We start from the raw sequence: 26,036 nt of genomic DNA on the forward strand, positions 1-26,036 counted from the left end.
ACGAAGAGTAGGAAACTGTTTCGTCTCCTTGGACCAAGAAGCTTCTTTGTTTAGGCCTTGGACCAGTTTTATGTTCATCCTTTCAGGGCTCTTCGGCTCCCTTTAAGATTGGCCCCTCTTCTTCTGGTGCTGCAGCAGGTGTCCTTCTGCAGCACTGCCACATCACCCTCCTCCGCATCGGTGGGCTTCCTCTTGGCGGTGGAGATTCAGCTGAGAGACCACCCTGCACGGGTAATGGGTCAGGAACAAGGTATAGTCAATGAGGTGAGTGGAAGTTCCACTCAGACCATCCTCTGGTGGAAGGAGGAAAATCCAAGCCTAAAGAATGAGCTTGCATTTATATAGCACCTTTCACATGTTTGGAATGCCCCAAAGCACTTTACTGCCAATTAATTATTTTTGAAATGTAGTCACTGTTTTATGTACGCAAATATCGCACACAGCAAGGTACCACAAACAACAATGGGATAAATTATCAGTTAATCTGTTTTAGTGGTGTTGATTGAGGGGTTAATGTTGGCTTGGACAACTTCCTGCCCTTCTTCAAATGATGCCATAGGATCTTTTACAGCCATTTGATCAGGCAAGCGGTGTCCCAGTTTAATACCTCATCCAAAAGAGGGCACTTCAAACAATGTAGCATTTCTTTAGTACTGCATTGAAGTTTCAGACTAGATTTTGTGCTCAAGTCCTGGAGTGGGACTTAAAGCTGCAACCTCTGACTCAGATGTAAGAGTGCTACCACTGAGCCATAACTTATATTTTACCCATTTCACACTCATTCAGTTGACCAACTGTCTTTACCATCACCCAACTTTGTATATGATTACCCAGCCTGTTCAGTCTTTCCTGATAGTTGTATCCTCTCAGTTCTGGCATCGTCCTTGTAAATCTTTTTTGCACTTTCTTTAGTGCTTCTATATCTCTTTTGTAATATGGAGACCAGAACTGTGCACTGTACTCCAAATGTGGTATAACCAACGTTCTATATAAGCTTAAAATAACTTCTCTGCTTTTGAGTTTGATTCCTGTAGAAATAAACCCCAATGATATGTTTGCATTTTTTATGGCTTTGTTAACCTGCATTGCTACTTTTAATGATTTTGCACCTCTACCCCATTTAGACTCCAACCCCATTAACACCTACTCTCTGTTTTCTGTTTTGCAGCCAGTTTGCTATCAATTCTGCTATTTGTCCCCTGACTTCACATGCTTTGGCCTTTGTCATGAGCCTACCATACGATATCTTATCGAAGGCCTTTTGAAAGTCCATGTATACTACATTATCCTTGTCTACTCTTTCTGTTACTCCTTCAAAGAATTCAATAAGGATGGTCAAGCATGACTTTCCCTTTTGAAATCCATGCTGACTATTCTTTATTATATTCTCAGTTTCTAGATGTTTTTCTATTACATCTTTGAATAAAGATTACAATAAATTTCTTACCACTGACGTTAAACTAACTGGTCTATAGTTTCCTGGAATTAATCTATCTCCCTTTGTAAATATAGGAATAACATTAAATTGTCTGCAAGTGCTCTAGCACTATTCCCTCTTCTATTGAATTTATATTATATATAAAATAATGCCTCTGCTATCTCTTCCCTAGCTCCTTTAAGATGCACAGATGCAATCCATCAAGACCACAGGTTTTATCCTCTTTAAGTTTGTTTAGTTTATCAATTATTTCCTTCCTTTCTATCTTAAATGTCTTTATATCTTTTTTAATCTCTTCTTCTAATGTCCTGTCTATCTTGTTAGTCTTCCTGATAAATACTGAGGCAAAGTAATTATTCAATATTTCTGCCATTTCACTCAGTACCTGAGAGTTTATCTTGTGCATCCCTTAATGACCATCTTAATTTTGCTTCTATTATTTATGTGTCTGTAGAATACTTTACTATTTCTTTTTATATTCTTTGATAATTTCATTTTATAGTTTCTATCTTTATCTTTATCTTCTTAATTGTTTTTTGACTTCTTTCCTAACCTCTTTGTATTCCTTTTGTCAAGCTCTCCTTTATTGCCTATGTACTTAGTATGCCTTTTTCGTTATTTTCAATTTGATCCTTATCTCTTTATTCACCCAAGGTGTTTCATTATTGGCTAGTTTGTTCTTGTTTTTTTAACAGAATATATTTCTCCTGAATTTTATTGATCACCTTTTAAAATATTTCCCATTGCTGTTCTATCTCTTTGTTTGTCAATATTTTTTTCCAATTTACCTTCCCTATTCCATCCTCATCCATTCAGAATGAGCTTGTTTCCAATCTATTACTTTGGACTTTGTCTTACTATGTCTCTTTCAATCATTATCGTAAACCTTATTATGTTGTGATCGCTATTGTCTAGATGCACCCCTACGTTTAATTCTCTTATCTGCTCTTGTTCAATTCCTCTCTTGTTGGGCTTTTATGTATTGGGCAAGAAAGGAATCCTGTTCAGACTGTAAAAGCTCCGTTCCTTTTTCGCCTTTCACTACCTCTTCTTGCCAATTTATTTGGGAGTAGTTGAAATCTCCCATGTTTATTATTTTATGTCTTTTACTTATTTCATAGATTTGCCTACATATTTCTCCCTCCATTTCCCTTTCACTATTAGGTGGTTTGTCGTGTAACCCTGTTAGTATGATCGATTTCTTCTTATCCTTTACTTCAATCCATATGGATTCTGTTTCTATCTTAATGTTAGTTATGTCTTTTTCTTTCTACTGCCATTATGTTATCTCTAATTAGTACAGCTACCCCACCATCTGCAATCATTTGAATGGCACTGCATGTTATTTACTGCATAGACCAAATGTTATTAAAGACTTTGCCAAATGTTTGCTGCTATATGTACTGTGTTCAATTCTACCAAAACAACTTGTTAATTTGTTCCCCTGATGTATTCTTTTCAGAGTAAGAATGGCACCTAATCATAACTGTAGTGCACTATCAAATATCAAGTGAGGAGAATTAACAGATAGACACTACATGAGTATCATGTAATTCTCAATCTATTAATAATAAATTACCCTATAGAATACAATTATTGCAGATTTTGCATAGAAACATTATGCTGCTTTATAAACATGTTAATCATGTCTTTTGTTCTGCAGTTCTCTTGATTTTAATTAATTTAGGTGAATTAATGTGCTTTGCTATGACTATCAGTTTACCGAACAACACTCAGCAGCAATTAGAAGCAAAAATGTAATGGGTAAAAAGCAGAACATCAGCCCAATATCTGGCTTATGCATTTTTAAATGAAGGCATGACCCCAAATTAAATCATTGACGAGCTGAAAGGGCATTTATTATTGTATTCATTTATGAACAATTTATGTTTTCTTCCCTCACAATGCATCTATGCCTGATAAGAATGGTGGTGGAAAACTTGCATTCAGCTGTTATTAATGCAATTTTGCAACCAGGAGAAGCACATGAATGATACATGTTGTCTCTTTCTTTCAAATTGCATTGTGTTCCTTAGAACCAGCTCAGTGCGTTATTCCATGGTTTCAGTTAAGATTGGAAACTTAACTATGGTCAATTTTTGTGTGTCTCCAGTTGATCAATGTTCCTGCTGGAATCAAAAAGTGCAAGCAATTTAACTTGTTTTTAAACAACCAGGGCAAAGTAGCCATAGTTTCTGGCCACCCACTGGGGTAGAAATTGTTATGTGTTGTGCCCCATTTTTCAGGTGCAAAACTAGTGCAAAGCATACCAATTTAGCAGTGGGTCAGCCTGCACCCAATGTGCACACATGTTGGTCCCATTACCAAATTCGTAGGGCTCATTTTTTAGGCGTGCATGGTGGATGCCTAAAACAGACGTTAGGCCTCTTTTATATGTAAATTAGGGAACTACGCCCATCCACAAATTAGTCACCTCATGTGCGGGGCAGGCGTCAAATTCTTCAGCGGCCCTGGCGGCTGGCAACCAAAGGTAAGTTTTTGAATTTTCTTTTTCAAAAACACCTTCTTATGGAGCCAGGAGGAGCAGGAGTCCACAGGAGTCGCGATCGCCCCACCCTCCCCCACCCCATAGCCCACTCTAAACACCTCCTGGAACTTACATGAGGGCCGTTGATGGCGTGGTAGGCGACCCAAAATTGTTTTCTTCCGTGGGAAAAGCTGCCTGTGGAGGTTACACCAGCACCGACAGCTCACCCTGAGTATGCAGATGAGGCCCAAAGGCCAATTTCGAGCCTCTTGATGCAGGCGCACGGTGCCAAAAATGAGCCCAGGCTAATTTCTACCACTCTACCTTTAACAATTCGGTTTTGATGTGCAAATTTTCTAGATTCATGAAATCTAGTTCTTGACAAAGCTGTAATTTTGTAAAGACTAATTTTACACTTAAACTAGTGTTTTATTTATTTGTCTGAATGAGTTGTGTGAACATGTTTGATTGAAAATGAGCGATTATATATTGGATTAGTAACATTTTTGTGCTGCATTAGACAGCTTTGAAATTCATCCTTTGTATGATTGCATTTATTAATATAACTTTTCTGCTGTATTGTTGCTGAAATTAGTCAACCAGAATTGTAAAGAAATATTTGTACGTCGTCACATTTGAAGTTTTTTTTTACAGCTATGCATTAATCTTTCGCTGTCTGTCTGTAATTTCTCACACTACCAATATTGCATTGTTAAATACAAATTCTGATTGTACCTGAATTGAAAAGCTAATGTTCTAATGCCTCACTCAATCCTTCATTAAAATGGCTTTGACTATTACTTAGTCTAAGCACTAATTTGTCTAAAAGTGCTTTAGCTGCACACACTTCCTGTTGTGTAACACTTATTTCGTGTCACAGTCATACTTTTAACATCACACTTGCTGTCAAACTTTTCTGTTTGGCTCAAAGTAGCTCAACAAGTTATCAAAGACACCAATAGTACACTTAGTACTTTAAGACAAGAATTGGCTTCAGTGGGAAAGCAGTGGGGAGTACGTGATGGGCCAAAGCTGATTCTGGTGAATCTGCACCGCATCCCCTCCAAGGCCAATATATCCTTCCTGAGGCGCAGTGTCCAGAAGTGAATGCAGTACTCCAGTTTGAGTAATATGGGCCTAGGTTGAGTAAGATGGGCCTATATTCTCTGGAGTTTAGAAGAATGAGAAGTGATCTCATCGAAACGTATAAAATTCTTAGAGGGCTTGACAGGGTAGATGCCGAGAGGCTGTTTTCCCTGGCTGGAGAGTCTAGAACTAGGGGCCATAGTCTCAAGATAAGAGGTTGGCCAATTAAGACCAAGATGAGGAAAAATTTCTTCACTCAGAGGGTTGTGAATCTTTGGAATTCTCTACCCCAGATGGTTGTGGATGCTCAGTCGTTGAGTATATTCAAGATTTTTGGATACTAAAGCAATCAAGGGATATGGGGGTAGGCCAGGGAGTGGAGTTGAGATAGAAGATCAGCCATGATCTTATTGAATGGCGGAGCAGGCTTGAGGGGCCATATGGCCTACTCCTGCTCCTATTTCTTATGTTCTTATATTGTTAATGCTTGCTTAACGCATTGCTCCAGATGCTTAATGCAAGCATGAACTGCACACTAACTAACGTTATTGATCCCCTTGTTGCAGCCTAGAAGGAGCTGGAGGCAAAGAAGATGAGGGCTGTAGTAACTTTGATTGCAATAGGCACTGCATGTCAGTTGTGGCAGGTATTGTTGCAGGAAATTACACTGATCTGTGATAGCCTCCCTGAAGAAGCACAGCCTTCTTATGCGCTGCTCCTCTGAGGAGTGCAAGTATGTAACTCTAGGCCTGTATTATCTGTAGGGAGGGTAAAGATATCTGCGAACTCTCTGCCTCCTCTGTGTTCTCCCTGTGTACTTCCACCTGTTGCTGCTACTCCTCTTCCTGTAGCCAGGATAGAATGGACAAAAGGATTCCCATCTTCAGAAACACCAGTGCTCCTTTAAGATTTCTGAAGATTGTCTCGCCACTACAATCAAAAGAGCAGTGATTATGCACCCAAAAATGGCTCTGGACTAACCAGTGAATGTCTGCCAAATGTTTATAACAATCTAAATAAAAGCAGGTGGGTGTCCCTCTGAATAGCTCTGGAACTGGCTGTTTGCCATCTTGTACCACCCATGAATTGTGGGCAGGTTTAGGAAGCAGCGCTGCCAGCGCTGAGTCATAGGAAAGTAGCATTGGGGTCCTAAATGGGTCATAGAACCCTAATTTAAATATATATACCTAGGCTCCTGCCTGTTTCAGGCAGAAATGTTGGCCGCCTAAATCAAGGTGCACCTGAAAGTCACAATGGGCATACCTCTGATAGCCTACTGCTCAGTTCATGCTGAAAAGTGGAGTGGTAGGCACTGATCCCCATGTCTCCCTAACAATAATCCTGTTGTTACTTGTCATTGTGTAAAACATCTATAACAAATAAGAATTCTGATGGCTGACTTGTAATAGGTGTTTGCTCCTAAATCCTGACTTTGAGCAAATGTGTTTGCCTTTTATCTTCTGGCAATGCTAATTAAAGCATTAGATTCCTGATGGAAATTCACATTTAAATTCAGTAAGACAAAGGCTTTTGGTTTTGTTGAAATTAATATTGTGTAAAGCTCCTTCTCTGTTGATATTTATATCAGTGGAAGTAAAGCAACATATTGCATATTTGAAAAAATATGAACTACCCATCCCCATCGCATGGAACTGTCCCAAAAAGGAATTTCTGTCTTTAGTTTATTATAATTTTAAGTAGTTAGTGACTAAAATGGAAGCAACGCTTTCTGCCAAGTACAAAATGGCGCACTAGAGACACTCTGGGGTCGATTTTAAGTCCTTAGTGGGAACACGGCCTAGCGAACAGCCGGTCTGTGTGGGAGCAGCTGCAGGGAGGCCCAGCCAATTTAAACGGGGACCAGAGCATATGGTAAGTCTTCAGGAGGGGAGTCTAACAGGGATCACAGTCGAGGAAGGGGGAAGGAAGCCTGGGCTGGGCTGGGTAGGCCAAGGTTTCTTTGTGGGATCCGATCCATCAAAATCAGGCACTCTGAGAGATGGACAGGCACTGTGCACCTTGGGCAAACTGCGTCCTTCCAGTGCCCTGGCAAAGTGTGGGAAGGGGGAGGTGGTGAAAGGAATATTGGGATCATCCTGTTTATATCCATATTATCTATGTTTCTCACCATTTAAAGAACTAGATTATGCTCCTAATATTTTATCTACTGAAAACAAGTTCAGAGGACTAAGGAAATGCCATTTGTACTTGTACTGACTTTTTTACTAAAATTATTGACAGGTGGAATTTCACTCTGCCCCCTCCCCTGAAATATGTTGATGCTGGTCACCCTCAACAAGGGAAAATTCAACAATGTTTTATAAACTGGCACTGAATTGAAATAAAATAGATAAGTTGAGAAGACTGAATTGGAGCTCTTGTACCTTGTTTACATTTAGACTTATGTATATGAAGAAGTGTGTAGTAATGGGAAAAAGATGAATTCATAATGCCAAAATGCAAGCAGGTTGTGACTGTATTTAAAGATGTCACATGATTTGCATTTCTAATTACTTCTTAGTATTCCAAAAGTGCCGAGGATCCCTGTGAAATTACTTCAGTGAGTGCTTATACTGCAATATTTCCTTTGTGACATCAAACAAATGCACAATTTGATGACATACGTGATACAAGGTCAGTTTTTGCTTTGAGACACCAAGTTATTCACCGTCATCATCTTATTTTCATAGATCTATAATATATTATTTGATTTGTAATTTGTAGATCCAATTAGCATGTTACAAAACCATGACTTAAAGTCACTGAGATGAGTAGAGGACATAGATAGATTCTTCTGTTGTCCTATTGATTCCTTGGGTTTGATTAAGTCCATCTTCTCCAAATCCATGATGACCTTCAATGTGTTTACATTTTAGAAGCTGTAATTAGGATCTATTTGAGCAAAGAATATTGAACACACAACAAAGTAGAACTTTAAATGTCCAACCTTATAATTCATGCTATGCTCTAACACACAAATGGCAAGAGATAAAAATGCATTTTAAAGACAATCAGGTAAGAATACAAATAATCACCTGCACACCATCATTTATTGAAAAATTTCATGGAATGCTTGTTGCAGGTTTGCTAAATGCAGCATAACTGATGGGCAGTGGTAATATATTTTCCTCCAAGTTTATTGTATATCATTAATTGGCATTACACTGATGACATTTTTCTGAAATAATCTAGAAGTAGATTAAACATTTAATTTTTGATTGGCGTTAATGTTCACATATTTTCTACAAAACCAGAGTACACTGTGCTTCGAATCCTTACAAGCATGTAAGTGGTTTGCCAGGAAATGGTACACATGATAGAAGATTGTTCTTACATCAGGAGTTCTGAATGCCAGAGGTTAAAAATAGCTCACTGAGAAATCTCTGTACCACAGACTGATTAACCATTTATTCTTCAGTTAATGTAACGGGGAGTATAACCGGAGGCCGATGCGATGCCACCCATTTGGCGATGCCAAACGAAGGTGAATTTCTAGCCCATTGTCACTGTTGCTTCCTGCTTAATCCACCGGGAGACATGTTTATGAAATTATGAAATTAGACGTTTTTTCCTGTTTTTATCAAGAATTAGAATTTGAACTCAGGCCTCTAAATATGAGTCCAACATTTGAACAGTACAGCTAACAGGCTACCTGTTAGCTCTGCCACGTAGAAGGACAAGAGCAGCAGGTACATGGGAACAACACCACCTGCACGTTCCCCTCCAAGTCACACACCATCCCGACTTGGAAATATATCGCCGTTCCTTCATCGTCGCTGGGTCAAAATCCTGGAACGCTCTTCCTAACAGCGCTGTGGGAAAACCTTCACCAGATGGACTGCAGCAGTTCAAGAAGGCGGCTCACCACCACCTTCTCAAGGGCAATTCGGAATGGGCAATAAATGCCAGCCTTGCTAGCGACACCCACATCCCATAAACGAATATAAAAAAAGGCTGCCTCTCTGCTTAAATCATTAAATAAACATATTTTACAAATCGTTCCAGTAATGGGGATTTACGAAGACTTTTTTTAGTTGTGAAAAGCTTAAGAGTCAGAAATACCTGAAGTAGTTACAATCATCTTTTATACAGGTGAAAAAACAGTGTTAATGGTATGATGTTTTATTTATTCTAATTACATTCTGTTAAATACATTCTGGGATATATCACATGCAGCAAACCATTAAATCTAATTAACTGCTGTTAGTTATTCCTTTTATTGCAATAATTCTATCTGGGGGCCGTTGCTAACATAGTATGTTTTTTTGAGGAGGTGGAGGGGAAATGTTCATGTGATTTATAAACCAAGTCAATAATGTCATATAAAAATTCTACAATCTCTGAAGAAACTGACAGATATGCATCATGAGGCTTTGATTTACTTTTATTTTTAATCATGTTCTCTGAACAGTATCATCAAAGTTTCTGCCCTCCTTCCATACAAAGAAATATAGATATCAACAGCTTTGCATTCCCACAATACAGAGATTCTGTACACCTTGCTTAAGTCAATTTACAGTCAAATAATTATAAGATATACCCCAACACCTGAGGTCTCCTCTCAGCATTCATCAGATTTTAATACCTCAGATTTTTTTCATTCATACTATGTACTGTATAAGAATATATAGGACCAGAAAAGGCCATTGTGGACCATCGGACTGGTCTCAAAGTTCAAAAAATACTTCATCTCTTAAACCCGTCAATCAGTTGTTTCGCCGAGAAACTAACCAACTTCCTTTTGAATTTGCCAACAGTATCTGCCTCCATTGTCTCCCTAGGCACTCTGTTCCACATATTCACCATCCACTAGTTAAATCCAAACAGTCTGTTCATTTTTCTGGTGGAGTCTGCCCCCTGTTACAGAGTCTGATTATATTCACCATGTTATCAGGGTTCAGTAATCTATACCCTTTTGAACATTAAAATTTCAATAAAATCCACCCATTAAGAGCACCCTAGTGTCCCTGTACAAGACCTTGATTAGCTCCCACCTAGAATACTGTGTCCAGTTCTGGACCCCTTACATGGTGGGTGATACAGAGACCCTAGAAAACGATCTGAGGGAGGCCACTGGATTAATACCTAGTTTAAAAACCCTTAGCTATCACAATAGGCTGAGTCTCTTTACTGTAGAAAAGCATACACTTCGGGGAGACTTGATTAAAATATATAAAATGATGAAGGGACTAGACTGTGTTCATGTGGATAGGTTATTTGAATTAGAATGAGGCGACATGTGTACAAGCTGTGTAAGCATAGAACTGGGTTAGATGCCAGGATTATTGACCTGTGGAATAGATTGCCAGCTCATACAGTGGATGCACTTTGCTGTAAATGTTCAAAAGGGACGTGGATCAAGTTTCTGGAGGAGGCTGATATCATTGGAATGTTGAGTAATGTACCTCGTGGTCATTGTTATCTCATGGAACTCATGTTTGATCATCTTTGGGAGTCAGAGACAAATTTCCCAGAATTCATTTTTTCCCAAATTGGTCTAGGCATTTTTAAAATTTGTTTTTTTTTGCGTCTCGGAGGCGATCACGTGGATGTTGGTGGATGGGAAGTATTTGGGTCATGTTAGTTAGTTGCAGCATGGCTGAATGGGACAGACTCGATGGACTAGCTGGTCTTTTTCTGTTTGTCTTTTCATATGTATGTAAACACTGAGAACTTTCTTTTCTCTCGTGTAAATATTGCCAGCTTTCTTAGTCTATCCTCAGAGCTCAAGTGCCTAACTCTCTGAGATCAGTTTTGTTGTCCTCCTCTGTACCTTCTCCCAAACCAGGATGTTCTCACTGTAGTAGCATGACCAGAATTGTACACAGTACTCCAGATGAGACTGAACCAGTGCTCTGTAAAATTGTAATAATACCCCAGGGACTATGTTCCGTCTTCTGGTTATACAGGAGGTTACTTGAATAAACTTGTTCATGTTTTGGTTCGAAAAGCATTGTGCAGTATCATCCAGCAACCTGGAAAAAGAATCAGTATTTTCCAAATGGCTAACTTTAATCTATTTAATGTGCAGATTTTCTCTGAGTTTGTGATTTTATGATTAAAAATGTTCCTATTTCCCCCTCCCCCCCCCCCCAGTCTATTTTTTTTCGTTGGATTACAAATAACATTATTTAGTTTCAAAATCCTGTTTCTATTAGTTCATCCAGTGGTATAAAATATATTGAAAATTGATTGGGCCTTGCCTGTAAAGTTGTAACACATCTTCAGACTGGAGGACAAAAAGGTTTTCTCCTCTTATTATGGTTGGCGAGCCAACTTGACATCAGGCCGCACAGTGCAATATATCGTTTCTGCAATTGCCAGAAACTTAACTGGACCAGCCACATAAATACTGTGGCTACAAGAGCAGGTCAGAGGCTGGGTATTCTGCGGCAAGTGACTCACCTCCTGACTCCCCAAAGCCTTTTCACCATCTACAAGGCACAAGTCAGGAGTGTGATGGAATACTCTCCACTTGCCTGGATGAGTGGAGCTCCAACAACACTCAAGAAGCTCGACACCATCCAGGACAAAGCAGCCCGGTTGATTGGCACCCCATCCACCACCCTAAACATTCACTCCCTTCACCACTGGCGCACCGTGGCTGCAGTGTGTACCATCTACAGGATGTACTGCAGCAACTCACCAAGGCTTCTTCAACAGCACTTCCCAAACCCGCGACCTCTACCACCTAGAAGGACAAGAGCAGCAAGTACATGGGAACAACACCACCTGCACGTTCCCCTCCAAGTCACACACCATCCCGACTTGGAAATATATCGCCGTTCCTTCATCGTCGCTGGGTCAAAATCCTGGAACTCCCTTCCTAACAGCACTGTGGGAGAACCTTCACCACACGGACTGCAGCGGTTCAAGAAGGCGGATCACCACCACCTTCTCAAGGGCAATTAGGGATGGGCAATAAATGCCAGCCTCACCAGCAACGCCCACATCCCATGAACGAATAGTATATGTAATTTTAACAGTTTAAAATGTAGAAAGAACTGCAGCTGCAACACTTCATTTACATGTATTATGTAAAACAAGATTAGTGAGAGAAATATTGAGAATGGGCTTATTATTCTTTCACTGCTCCTTGCACACACAGGGGAATCTTCCACCCAAGTTAGGAGCAGTGGAATTGATGTGTTGAAAATTTGTCAAATGATTTCTGAGCTTTCACAAACCTTTGACAGCAGGTTTTCAACAAAATGTCAGAGAATGCACATCCCAAGAAACACATTACAGTGCATTGTTGATCAGAATTGCTAAATTAAATCAAATAAAGTGATAAACCAATTCTCACAGTATGCCGAAAAGTAGCTCTTGCATGCAAACCTAACACTCGTATTGATTGAAGCTCATCCTACAATTTGATTTGAGGTTTCAATTCTTCTGGGTCACAAATAATTTTCTCCACATCCTCTCGTCTTCGAGTAGCCTAATCCAGACAAACAGATTAAGGTGCTGTAATATCATAGTCTGGGAACAATCAATCAATTTCACACACGGTTATCAGCTTATGCAGCAAGTAAAGCAAGAAGCATTGTTAACCAACAGTCCTTCCCTCGAGACCTTTCCCAGAACAGCGACACACATTCATTGTTTCACAAACACATACTCAATTTGCATATCAAACAGTGAAAGCTCATCGAATGTTGTAGGGACTTGCATTTACAGAAGATGTTTTCTCTCTAAATATTGAAATAACGCTGTCATTCAGAACCTTTCCTTGTTATCCTCGAGCTACAATAACTGTGAAGCTGTTGCTTACCTTTCTCCCCTCTCTGTTCAGCGACACACTCCAAAAGCAGGTAAACTTGTGACCTGATAAAGGTATAAAGGTCACACAATGAGCAATAGTGGATTGGGAAATATTATTCTATTCACCATGACAAAACAAAAATTGGCTTTCTCTGAAGTCTCGCTGCTTGACAGCAGGGTGCACTCTGTACCACCAACTTACACCTGTACAGGGTACATTTTTCAAGGTTCTGCACTAGTGCTGAGGTCTTGCACACAGCCAGTGGATATTGGAAAATTGTGGATACATCAGCAATGCAGGATTTTAAAAAATGTACCCTTACATTCACAGTCTGTCACATTCTTAAAAGGAATTCACTGCAAACCAGCCATAGGGGTACGGGAGCATAGTGGTTATGTTACTGAACTAGTAATCCAGAGGCCCAGACTAATAATCCGGAGTCATGAGTTCAAATCCCGCCACGGCAGCTGGGGAATTTAAATTCAATTAATTAAATAAAAATCTGGAATTAAAATACTAGTATCAGTAATGGTGGCCATGAAACTACTGGATTGTTGTAAAAACCCACCTGGTTCACTAATGCCCTTTAGGGAAGGAAACCTGTCGTCCTTACCCGGTCTGGCCTATATGTAACTCCAGACCCACAGCAATATGGTTGATTCTTAATTGCCCTCTGAAATGGCCGAGCAAGCCACTCAGTTGTAAAATCTCGCTACGAAAAGTCACAATAAGAATAAAACCGGACGGAGCACCCAGCATCGGACCACTAGGCACTGGACACGACAAAGGTAAACCAAGCCCGGTCAACCCTGCAAAGTCCTCCTCACTAACATCTGGGGACTTGTGCCAAAATTGGGAGAGCTGTCCCACAGACTAGTCAAGCAACAGCCTGACATAGCCATACTCACAGAATCATACCTTGCAGCAACGTCCCAGACTCTTCCATCACCATCCCTGGGTATGTCCTGTCCCACTGGCAGGACAGACCGACCAGAGGTGGCGGTACAGTGATATACAGTCAGGAGGAAGTGGACCTGGGAGTCCTCAACATTGACTCTGTACCCCATGAATTCTCATGGCATCAGGTCAAACATGGGCAAGGAAACCTCCTGATGATTACCACCTACCGTCCTCCCTCAGCTGATGAATCAGTCCTCCTCCATGTTGAACACCACTTGGAGGAAGCACTGAGGGTAGCAAGGGCACAGAATGTACTCTGGGTGGGGGACTTCAATGTCCATCACCAAAAGTGGCTCGGTAGCACCACTACTGACTGAGCTGGCCGAGTCCTGAAGGACATTGCTGCCAGACTGGGCCTGCGGCAGGTGGTGAGCGAACCAACACGAGGGACAAACTTACTTGACCTCATCCTCACCAATCTACCTGTCGCAAATGCAACTGTCCATGACAGTATTGGTAGGAGTGACCATCGTACAGTCCTCGTGGAGACGAAGTCCCATCTTCGCACTGAGGATACCATTCAACGTGTTGTGTGGCATTACCACCCTAAATGGGATAGATTCAGAACTGGGCAGCTCAAAACTGGGCATCCATGAGGTGCTGTGGGTTATCAGCAGCAGCAGAATTGTATTCCAGCACAATCTGTAACCTCATGGCCTGGCATATTCCTCACTCTACCATTACCAACAAGCCAGGGGATCAACCCTGGTTCAAAGAGGAGCGTAGAAGAGCATGCCAGGAGCAGCACCAGGCGTACCTAAAAATGAGGTGCCAACCTGGTGAAGCTACAACTCAGGACTACATGCATGCTAAAGAGCAGAAGCAACATGCTACAGACAGAGCTAAGCGATTCCACAACCAACGGATCAGATCAAAGCTCTGCAGTCCTGCCACATCCAGTCGTGAATGGTGGTGGACAATTAAACAACTAACGGGAGGAGGAGGCTCTGTAAACATCCCCATCCTCAATGATAGCAGAGTCCAGCACGTGAGTGCAAAAGACAAGGCTGAAGTGTTTGCAACCATCTTCAGCCAAAAGTGCCGAGTGGATGATCCATCTCGGCCTCCTCCCAATATCCCCACCATCACAGAAGCCAGTCTTCAGTCAATTCGATTCACTCCACGTGATATTAAGAAACGGCTGAGTGCACTGGATACAGCAAAGGCTATGGGCCCCGACAACATCCCGGCTGTAGTGCTGAAGACTTGTGCTCCAGAACTAGCTGCGCCTCTAACCAAACTGTCCCAGTACAGCTACAACACTGGCATCCACCCGACAATGTGGAAAATTGCCCAGGTATGTCCTGTCCACAAAATGCAGGACAAATCCAATCCGGCCAATTACCGCCCCATCAGTCTACTCTCAATCATCAGGAAAGTGACGGAAGGTGTCATCGACAGTGCTATCAAGCGACACTTACTCACCAATAACCTGCTCACCGATGCTCAGTTTGGGTTCCGCCAGGACCAGTCGGCTCCAGACCTCATTACAGCCTTGGTCCAAACATGGACAAAAGAGCCGAATTCTAGAGGTGAGGTGAGAGTGACTGCCCTTGACATCAAGGCAGTATTTGATCAAGTGTGGCACCAAGGAGCCCTAGTAAAATTGAAGTAAATGGGAATCAGGGGGAAAACTCTCCAATGGCTAGAGTCATGACTAGCACAAAGGAAGATGTTAGTCGTTGTTGGAGGCCATTCATCTCAGCCCAAGGACATCGATGCAGGAGTCCCTCAGGGCAGTGTTCTAGGCCCAACCATCTTCAGCTGCTTCATCAATGACCTTCCCTCCATTATAAGGTCAGAAGTGGGGATATTCGCTGATGATTGCACAGTGTTCAGTTCCATTCGCAACCCCTCAGATAATGAAGCAGTCCGTGCCCACATGCAGCAAGACCTGGACAACATCCAGGCTTGGGCTGATAAGTGGCAAGTAAAATTTGCGCCAGACAAGTGCCAGGCAATGACCATCTCCAACAAGAGAGAGTCTAACCACCTCCCCTTGACATTCAACGGCATTACCATCGCCGAAACCCCCACCACCAACGTCCTGGGGGTCACCTTTGACCAAAAACTTAACTGGACCAGCCATATAAATACTGTGGCTATAAGAGCAGGTCAGAGGCTGGGTATTCTGCGGCGAGTGACTCACCTCCTGACTCCCCAAAGCCTTTCCACCATCTACAAGGCACAAGTCAGGAGTGTGATGGAATACTCTCCACTTGCCTGGATGAGTGCAGCTCCAACAACACTCAAGAAGCTCGACATCATCCAGGACAAAGCAGCCCGCTTGATTGGCACTCCATCCACCACCCTAAACATTCACTCCCTTCACCACCGGCGCACTGTGGCTGCAGTGTGTACCATCTCCAGGATGCACTGCAGCAACTCGCCAAGGCTTCTTCAACAGCACCTCCCAAACCTACGACCTCTAGCACCTAGAAGGACAAGGGCAGCAGGCACATGGGAACAACACCACCTGCACATTCCCCTCCAAGTCACTCACCATCCCAACTTGGAAATATATCGCCGTTCCCTCATCGTCGCTGGGTCAAAATCCTGGAACTCCCTTCCTAACAGCACTGTGGTAGAACCTTCACCATACGACTGCAGCGGTTCAAGAAAGCGGCTCACCACCACCTTCTCAAGGGCAATTAGGGATAGGCAATAAATGCTGGCCTCGCCATGGAACTGAACACTGTGCAGTCATCAGCGAATATCCCCACTTCTGACCTTATAATGGAGGGAAGGTCGTTGATGAAGCAGCTGAAGATGGTTGGGCCTAGAACACTGCCCTGAGGGACTCCTGCATCGATGTCCTTGGGCTGAGATGATTGGCCTCCATCAACGACTACCATCTTCCTTTGTGCTAGTCATGACTCTAGCCACTGGAGAGTTTTCCCCCTGATTCCCATTTACTTCAATTTTACTAGGGCTCCTTGTGCCACACTCGGTCAAATGCTGCCTTGATGTCAAGAGCAGTCATTCTTACCTCACCTCTGGAATTCAGCTCTTTTGCCCTCGTTTTGACCAAGGCTGTAATGAGATCTGGAGCCGAGTGGTCCTGGCGGAACCCAAACTTGCATCGGTGAGCAGGTTATTGGTGAGTAAGTGCTGTCGACGACACCTTCCATACTTTGCTGATGATTGATAGTAGACTGATGGGGCTGTAATTGGCCAGATTGGATTTGTCCTGCTTTTTGTGGACAGGACATACTTGGACAATTTTCCACTTTGTCGGGTAGATTCCAGTGTTGTAGCTGTACTGGAACAACTTGGCTAGAGGTGCAGCTAGTTCTGGAGCATAAGTCTTCAGCACTACAGCCAGGATATTGTCGAGGCCCATAGCCTTTGCTGTATCCAGTGCACTCAGCCGTTTCTTCCGTTTCTTGATATCACGTGGGGTGAATCAAATTGTCTGAAGACTGGCTTCTGTGATGGTGGGGATATCGGGAGGAGGCTGAAATGGATCATCCACTCAGCACTTCTGGCTGAAGAGGTCACCCTTCAGATCTTAGGCTGAGGAGGTTGCTGATGAAGAAATCAGAGACCTACCCCCAGCCGAGAGTTAGTATTTTTTTATCAATCTCTTCATTCCATCCTTCTCATCATTTACTCAGTCGCTGCCACAAAAGCATACAAGCAAACGTAATACCATATGACTCATTGTGCTAAGGTAGATTTCAAATGTTGCCTGATGATAGAGAAAGCAAAGGGGAACGTAGGTTACAATACTAAGTGTGTCCCAGGAACTAGATCCACAGCCTAGTCAGCCAGACATGCCAGCATCCCACTGCATCCAGCACCACACACTCCTACCCCCACAAACACTAGCTCGGGAACATCTACCCCTGGAAATTTATTTAGTGGGTTCGAGGACAGTTCACCAAATCAATTATAGAGAACAGCTGGCCAGGAGCTGGTGGCATGAAGAACAATAATGAACCAGTTAGGTTTTTATAATGATCAACCCCAAATGGTACTACCCCATAAATTATCCAATTTTATTAAATTCAGTTTCACAAGTTGCTATGGTGGGATTTGCGCTCATGACCTCTGGATTGCTAAGCCAGTATTATAAACATTACACCATAGTACCCGCATGTCATTTTAAATTTACTAAATTGAATATAACATACATGATGTGTTGAATTGATGCAATTAGGGCAATACCAAATGGCCAATTTACTTTAACTTAAATCTATATTCAACAAACGGACCATATCATCACTTTTTCCGGAACTACGAAGATGTATGAAAGTCAAAATCTGTGAACTGACTTTAACCACATTTATTTTTAAATACGTTTCATTTGTGTCACCTCCATGTACAGTTAAAATAATTCCATTTTAAATTGAAAAGTTTAGTTCAGCCCCAAACCACAGTGGACATAAACTGAATATGGTTTATATATTTTTATTTCTCATAATGGGTTCTTATATTGCTTGAATCCTGAACCATTCACAGGTGTTTACTCAATTTTAGCTTGCCTCAGTGAGCACTTGATATGTCTGCATCTGAGTCAGGTTCCATCTCGCAAGTTATTGGGCAAACAAAGACTTTATCTGGATTGGGATGGCTTATTCTTACTGAGAAAATGCAAATCCCTCTTTTTGAGACAGTAAAAGTGGGGAACTTGTGTCAGCAGTGCCAAGAAGTTAAAATTATCGGTCAATTCCTGAACTGGGAGGGGAGGGTGGAAAATGACGCACAGTCATTTATGGATTAGGAAGGCTGCTCAACCCATTCAATTCATCCATCCAGAAAGATCTTAAAAGTTCCCCCATTACAGCATTATTAACTTCTCAAATGCTTCCAGGGCTTTAGCCTCTACTGCTCCACCTTGAAGTCCATTCCAGATTTACCGGGGGTGATTTTAAACCCCAAGAATGGGTGGGTTGGGGATGGTGGGAATTGAAAATAGCTGTCTCTTGGGTCGCGACCGCAACCTGGCTTTACTTCCGGGTTTAACGTTGGCGCGGAAAAGTACAGGCTTTGCATTGGGAATGCAAAGTCTGAAAATGTTGCGGTTGTGATCCAAAAAATCAACTATTTTCAACTCCCAACCGTCCCCAACCCACCCGTTCTTGGGGTTTAAAATCACCCCCACCTTCTCTATTCCCTGAACTGTCTTGCATACATTTATTAGATCATTTCACAAATGCCTCCTTTCCATGATGAAAAATCAAGTTTCTCCCGTACTTTGGCGTAACTCAGATATTTGATGCCAGGGATTACTCTGCATTGCACTGTCTCCAGCACTTGAGTATCTCCCTGTTTTCTCAGCGACCAGAACTGGACACTCGATTTAAAGTTCAGTCTGACCAGAGCACTGTATAGTTTGATCACAACATCTTCTGGCTTATATTCTCCTCTTTAGTCTACGTCATTCAACGTTCTATTGACTTTGTTGATTACTGTTCTGTGCTGGTTGGACAATGTTTAGCATTTAATCTACTGAGACTCCTAGGTCTCTTTCAGCTTCATCCTTAGCTATTTCAACACCAATCATGGAGTACATGTGTCATTTATTTTTCCTTCCTATGTGCAGTACTTTGTACTTGTCTGCATTAAATTTAATCCATAACGTTGTAGTCAGCTCAAATATTTAGCACACTACACCTACTTATTAACTTATTAAAAACATAAGTGCCTTCAATTAGGTATTTTTTTCAATTATTTAGATAAATGAATTTCTGTGTTAAAGACGGAATAGTATTGAATTTGGAAAATGTAAGTATTTGTTTCATGTCAGAAGTCTACTGGTTACATTTTAACATTCCTGGTGTTCTGTGCAGTTCAGACAATAGCTGGAGTTTGGATTTCATTACTAGGGGAATATATATAAAATGTTACCATTAGTATTGACCTGCACTCTACAAATAATGTAAGCAGCAAAATAAATCTGTCACTGTCAAGTACTCCCATCTTTTATTTTATTCCCCTTTCCCCACAAATATATTTCTCATGTTTGTTTGCAGCTTGACAGAGAATCTGTGCCATATGCAGATTAACATTTTCATAAAGAAAAAGTAAGCTTAACTTGGGCTTCCAGATTTATACACTTACTTGCCAGCTGTAAGGTGGCACTGAGCACTCGAGTACGGTACTAGCACTAACTGTGACAGAGTGGGAAAGGCACAGGCTTGATCCCCTAATTTGCTCAGCTCCCCAATCTGAACCATGCCCAGCAGGAAGACACTAAATGGAGGCTGCAGTGCCTTTTGGCAGGGTGAAGGGAAATCAGACAAGGTAGTCCAGGGCTTCATGGTGGAAGTGTACGAGTGGCCGTTCTCTGTTTGCGCAGCATGAGTCCAGGTGGATTGAAGAGCAATGATAATAGCATGGAATTATAAAAAACAATTGCAAAAACAGAAAAAAATGGGTGGTTCATCAGCCTGGTGCCACAAGCAAGGATCAGCGCTCGCAGGGAGTGCATTTTGAGAAATCATGGACACCGAACCAATGATTTTTCAACTATTAAATCGTGAATTGTATACCGCTGATTTCCTAAGACATGGGGCCCGATTTTAGCATCGGGTTTCGTGTGTGTTCTCGGCGGGGGGGCCTCGATAATCCCGATCCCCAGGTGCGGGACCGGAACGCGCCGCGATCCCGGCCACTTCCGGGTTCCACGCTGACGTGCGGGGCTGCGTGCGCAGGCCCCGCTGGTGGGAATCCCGCAGGCAATTAAAGCCAGCGGGATGCCACTTGAGTGTATTTACTTTGCTTGTTCAGGTCATTAAATGACCTGATTCAGCTGTCTTATTAGGAAGTGTGGGATTTTACCTTCAACTCAGACTGTTTCACATACTGGGGGAAACAGTCTCACTCCAACCAGACGTGTTGCAGCCAGCAGCCTGTGGCAGCTGCCAAGGTGCACTCCACAGGGGGGGGGGGGGAGACCCCTCACCCATGCAGGAGGCCACTCCGTCACATAGGGCAACGCCTGCCCTCCACCACCCCCATCCAAGCCAGAGGAAACCCCGACGTGGAACCGCAGCCCCAGTGCGAGGAAACACCTACCTACCGTGCACAACCCCTCAGACCAACACCTGCCAGATGGGGGCCGCTTCGACATCCTCGGAGGACGAACAGCATCACCAGCCCCAGCAGCCTCGCAGTCCACGCCGTCCGCCTCATCGACGTGGAGCCCCCCAACACGGTGCTACGGCACACCCACCTGCACAGCAGGAGGGAGGGCAACCGCAGAGAGAGCTGCGTCGCAGGAGGCACTACCCTCCGCACAGGGTGTACAGACCGAGGCTCAACTGCATGGACCTCTCCGAGGAGCAGTGCATACGGAGGCTCAGAGTCAATCGCCAGGTAGTCGCCGACATCTGCAGCCTCCTTAATGACGAGCTGCTCCCGGATGGACCAAGCAGCATCTTCCTACCCGTCGCCGTCATTGTCACCACTGCCCTTAACTTCTTCGCACCCGGATCCTTCCAGGGTGCCACCAGGGACATCACCGGGGTCTGCCAGTCCTCTGCACACAAGTGCATAAGGCAGGTCACCGATGGTTTGTTCCGCAGGGCCTCGCACTACATCAACTTCGCCATGGACGAGCGCAGCCAGATGGAGAGGGCGGTTGGATTCCATGCCATGGCTGGCTTCCCACGGGTGCAGGGTGTAATCAACTGCACCCACATCGCAATACGGGCACCTCCGCATGAGCCAGGGCTGTTCATCAACAGGAAGGGGTATCACTCCATGAACGCCCAGCTCATCTGTGACCACCGCCAGAGATTCCTACATGTGTGCGCCAGATACCCCGGCAGCTGCCACGATGCCTTTGTCCTCAGGGAGTCCACCGTCCCGCCCCTCTTCCATTCACCCAACACCGGCAACGGCTGGCTCCTAGGCGACAAGGGGTATCCCCTGCACACGTGGCTCATGACACCTCTGAGGAACCCCATCACCGAGCCGCAGCGTCGATACAATGACAGCCACATTGCTACCAGGTCTACAACTAATCAGACCATAGGGCTGCTCAAGATGCGCTTCAGGTGCCTCGATCGTTCTGGGGGAGCGCTCCAATACACACCATTCAGAGTGGGACGAATCATAGTTGTCTGCTGTGCCCTGCACAACATGGCCCAACAGAGAGGGGTGCCGCTGGAGGAGGCCCCATCCACACCCGCCACCCACATTGAGGACGACGATGAGGAGGAGGAGGAGGTGGAGGAGGAGGAGGAGGTGGAGGAGGAGGGGGATGAGGAGGAGGCCACGTGAGAGGAGGATGTACGACCCATGCGCCGAACACCGGCTCACCGGGATGGTCGCCAGGCCAGGGAGGCACTCATACGTCAACGGTTCTCCTAGAGTCAGACAGTCTGAGGCGTTTACATCCCATCACCTGCACATACGAGGGGCCATACCAGCCCCCTCCACAGAAGAGTCTCGCCAGTACTCCTGCACCCACAGTAGTGTGGCCAATGGACGCCAGCAGGTGTTCGTCGTCATGATGGGCCGCACGGAACGTACCTATTGCACAAGCCGCAGAAGAATGGACGAGAGGTGGCAGGAGTGGTGAGAACGATTGTGTTTAATATGTACATGGTGAATGACTATAAACAAAAAGTGTACAAACGAACAGACACCCTGGTGCATTCCCTTTGTGCTTATAACGCCCTTGGCTTTCGTTTACGGGAACCCCTACGTGGTGCTACCCCTGTGGCTCCAGCAGAGGTAGTGGCAGGTTGCTCCTGTTCTTGCCCTGACCGTGTAGATGCTTTGGGCCGACGGCCCCTGGGTTTCGGTGCCCATGAGGGCACCTCCACAGACTGCTCCTCCTGCACCTGTGCAGGGGCAGACTCGGCCACCTGGAGAGGAGGCACCATTGCGGGTACTGGTTGAGAGGGGGGCAACGGGTGGGACGTGGTGGCGCCTTGAGTAGTGTCCCCGCTTCCATGTCCCCGTTCACCATCATCCCTCTCGTGGCCTCGGCCCACATCACCCCTTCCACCCTGCTGGACCACAGTTTGGATGGCATGTGTGAGGCCTTGCAAGGCCACCCCTAGTGTATCCGTCAGCCTGTTTATGGCGGCGGAATGTTGCTCAGCCTGAATCCGTACAGCCGTTGTCAGGGCCTGCATGGACTTGATGTTCAGCTGTGCGTGACGCTCGAGGGAGGCTAGCCTGTCCTCCACCGCAGACGTTCCCGCACCTACCCGCGACACTATGTCGCCGGTACCCTCCTGTACCTGCGCCACCAATGCCCGCATGCAGGAGTTGGACTCCTCCATCACCTGCGCGATCGTGGACAATGCGCATGGCACCTCTCCCAGTACCTCGGCAATGTGCTGGTGCCCCTCGACGACTCTCCTTTTGACTGGTGGCCCCCGGGGTTCAGCATCTGGGTCCGGCTGAGCAGAGCCTGGAGATGAGTGCTCCCACCGACGCGGACCCTCCGCTGCTGCCCCTGCCACCAGGGTCTGCTCATGCTCACACGTGCGCGGTGAATCACCATGTGCAAGCCCAACTAGTCGGCGAGGGGGACCCACCGAGGTGCGTGTCTCTGCGCTGGTGGATGGTTGGCTGATATGTGACGATGCACCCTCAGAGACCGGCATGTCCTCTGAGGAATCGCCCTCCTCACACACAGCGCTCGCAGACGGCCCTGCAAGAGAACAGAGGGCACTATGAGGCATGTGCACAAACGTTACGGTGCGCCAGATGCCAGGTGATGATACGGTCACTCGTGATCATGAGTGTTGAGTGTCAGCTTTCCCTTACCGGCCGTTTCTGCAGCGCCAGACTCGCCATCCGCCATGGAGAGGCAATGTTGCGTGCCGGCGAGGTCGAGCACCTCCACCTCTGCATCCTTCAGTTCGACCACGTGCGGCGGGCCCCCTCCGGTGCGGGCCCTTTCTCGGTTATTCTTGCATCTCTTCTCCTGTCAAGGCAAAACACAGATGCGTGAGTGAGTGCATATTGCATAGTGAGACGCATCAAGCATCGGTGTGGGTGGGTTGAGCGTGGGGCAGATGGATGGGAGGATGCGTGTGCCACATGCCCATCCCATTGCATGGGGATTGGGGTATGTGGTAGTGTTCGGGTGGGGACAGGGACGGTGGGTACTTGCGGGCACGGCGAGGATGGTGAGTGAGTGGCTGTGAGGATTGCTGCGGGAGCGCTGTGGTGGCTGTGCAGGAGGGGTTGTGATCTGTTTGGCGTGATGGTGGGGACGGGTTGTGGGAGGGTGCGTTGGTGTACTCACCTTGCCGGACCTAGTGAGGTCATTGAACCGCTTGCGGCACTGCTCCCATGTCCTGGGGGTGTTGGCCCTGCTGCTGACCTCCGCCGCCACCTCTGCCCATGCCTTCCTGGTGACGGAGCCAGGGCACTTGCGTCCATCCGCCGGGAACAGCGTGTCCCTCCTCCTCCTCACACCCTCCAGCAGCAGCTGCAGCGCGAGGTCGGAGAAGCGTGGCGCAGCCTTGCCCCTGGGTTGCACCATCCTGTGTTGCCTCTTGCTTGCAGCAGGAGGGGCTTTGGGGGACTGCCCCTTTAAGTGGAGCTCCTCCATCGCGATAACGTTAGTGCACCTGCGCAGCCCGCCGGCGCGCAGCTGGGGAGCGGAGAACCCGGAACCAGGGCTTAATGTGATCAATTATCCCACGATCGCACTCAATTAGCCGTCCGCGTTTTCCACGCTCCCGAAGGACCACCCGCTGGGAACCCGCAGGCCTGCTAAAATCGGGCCCATGATCCCTGCTGGAAGTGCAAGATGATGGAAAAGTTTTTCTGGTCGCTATGTGTTGCGGCATCATAAATGTATTCGTGAAGAGTTGTTATGATCTGGAATGCGTTACCTGAAAAGGTGGCAGAAGCAGATTCAATAACAGCTTGCAAAAGGGAATTGGATATATACTTGAAAAGGAAATTTTGAAGGGCTATGGGAAAAGAACAGGGGAGAGGGACTAATAGGATAGCTCTTTCAAAGAGCTGGCACAGGCACGATGTGGCGAATGACCTCTTTCTGTGCTGTATGATTCTATGAATATCTGTAAAAACCTACACATCATTTGGGCACATTTATATCCCCAATCTGGTTAGCTGGGTGCCTGACACATGCAGAAACCCAACACCATGCTTAAGTGTCTCCAACCCAAAACTACTGAGAACTTCACTTATGTAATTTCCATTTTCCCAATATGAAGTGCAAACTCTCTCCCTGTGGGGACACATCCCACTTACCTAAGCCCAGAGAGTATATGCAACAGGTTAGCAAAATCCGTGGCTTAGGGAACCTCAAATGAACTTCAGGGTACTGCCATAGGTGAACCAGCTAAAACTGTGCAGCACATCAGCCCAGAACACTGATTGCTCAGCTAGGGCCATCCTATCTGTTAGGGCATTGACTTATAGGGTTATCTGGAGCTAAATGGGGAGGACTACAGCATCCAGTGATAGATCTACTCTTCCAGGTCCTATCAATGAGCCAGATCTGCTCATGTAAACATTAATTCTTACATATGGTAAAATCATATTAGCTTCTTCTTCAGACAAGTGATTTTATCAATAGTGAATGGTTTCCAAAGACATTACAGAGTCAACATCAAAACATAGCCCTGGCCCGAATGTTGTAACAATAACAAAATTTCAAACTCACTTAAAAGTGCATTAGAGTGAAGTTCCCATCCAATGTAGAATTTTCTAAAGATTTCAACATGTTAAGTAGTCTATTCTTTATCTGTATAATGACTAATTGTGTAGTGGCTACAAAGCCATGATTCTAAACTGAGACTTTATAATATACGGATCTTGCGTTAATGGAACTTTTAATAAAAATTTTAAAAGCCAAAGCATTCACAAAGGAGTAAGCTAGTAAACACAGTCCTCATACTATTAATTAGGAAAGAATTGGATTAGTCTTTTATAACAAACCCAATAGACACTTCAAATGATTCCTTGAATCCTATCAAAGAGCCCTATGCCCTTTATTTCTAAATGTCAATTCTTCTGAGGTTTTATGGGTTACCTTGGCCAAGGGGAAAGGGAATTACATTTGGTGACAGATAATAGTAATACATTGTTGGAATTAAATGATCATCACTGCATTTCTCTGAATTAGTATTAAGGATTAGCACCGCAAGTATGTTTTCAGTGAACAGTCTATGAAAATAATGTTGCACAAGAAGAGGAAAAATAAAATATAGACTGCTAAGATGATGCACCATGCCTGTCCAAATCAAAACTATTGTATTATTATCATTTCCAATCAATTGAATATTTAGAATCTGTATTTCAGCAAATGGGATTCAGCAGATTAGTGCTTTGCTCTGGGTTGGTCATCC

Source organism: Heptranchias perlo, chromosome 24 (genome assembly GCF_035084215.1).
Source record: "Heptranchias perlo isolate sHepPer1 chromosome 24, sHepPer1.hap1, whole genome shotgun sequence".
NCBI lineage: Eukaryota > Metazoa > Chordata > Chondrichthyes > Hexanchiformes > Hexanchidae > Heptranchias > Heptranchias perlo.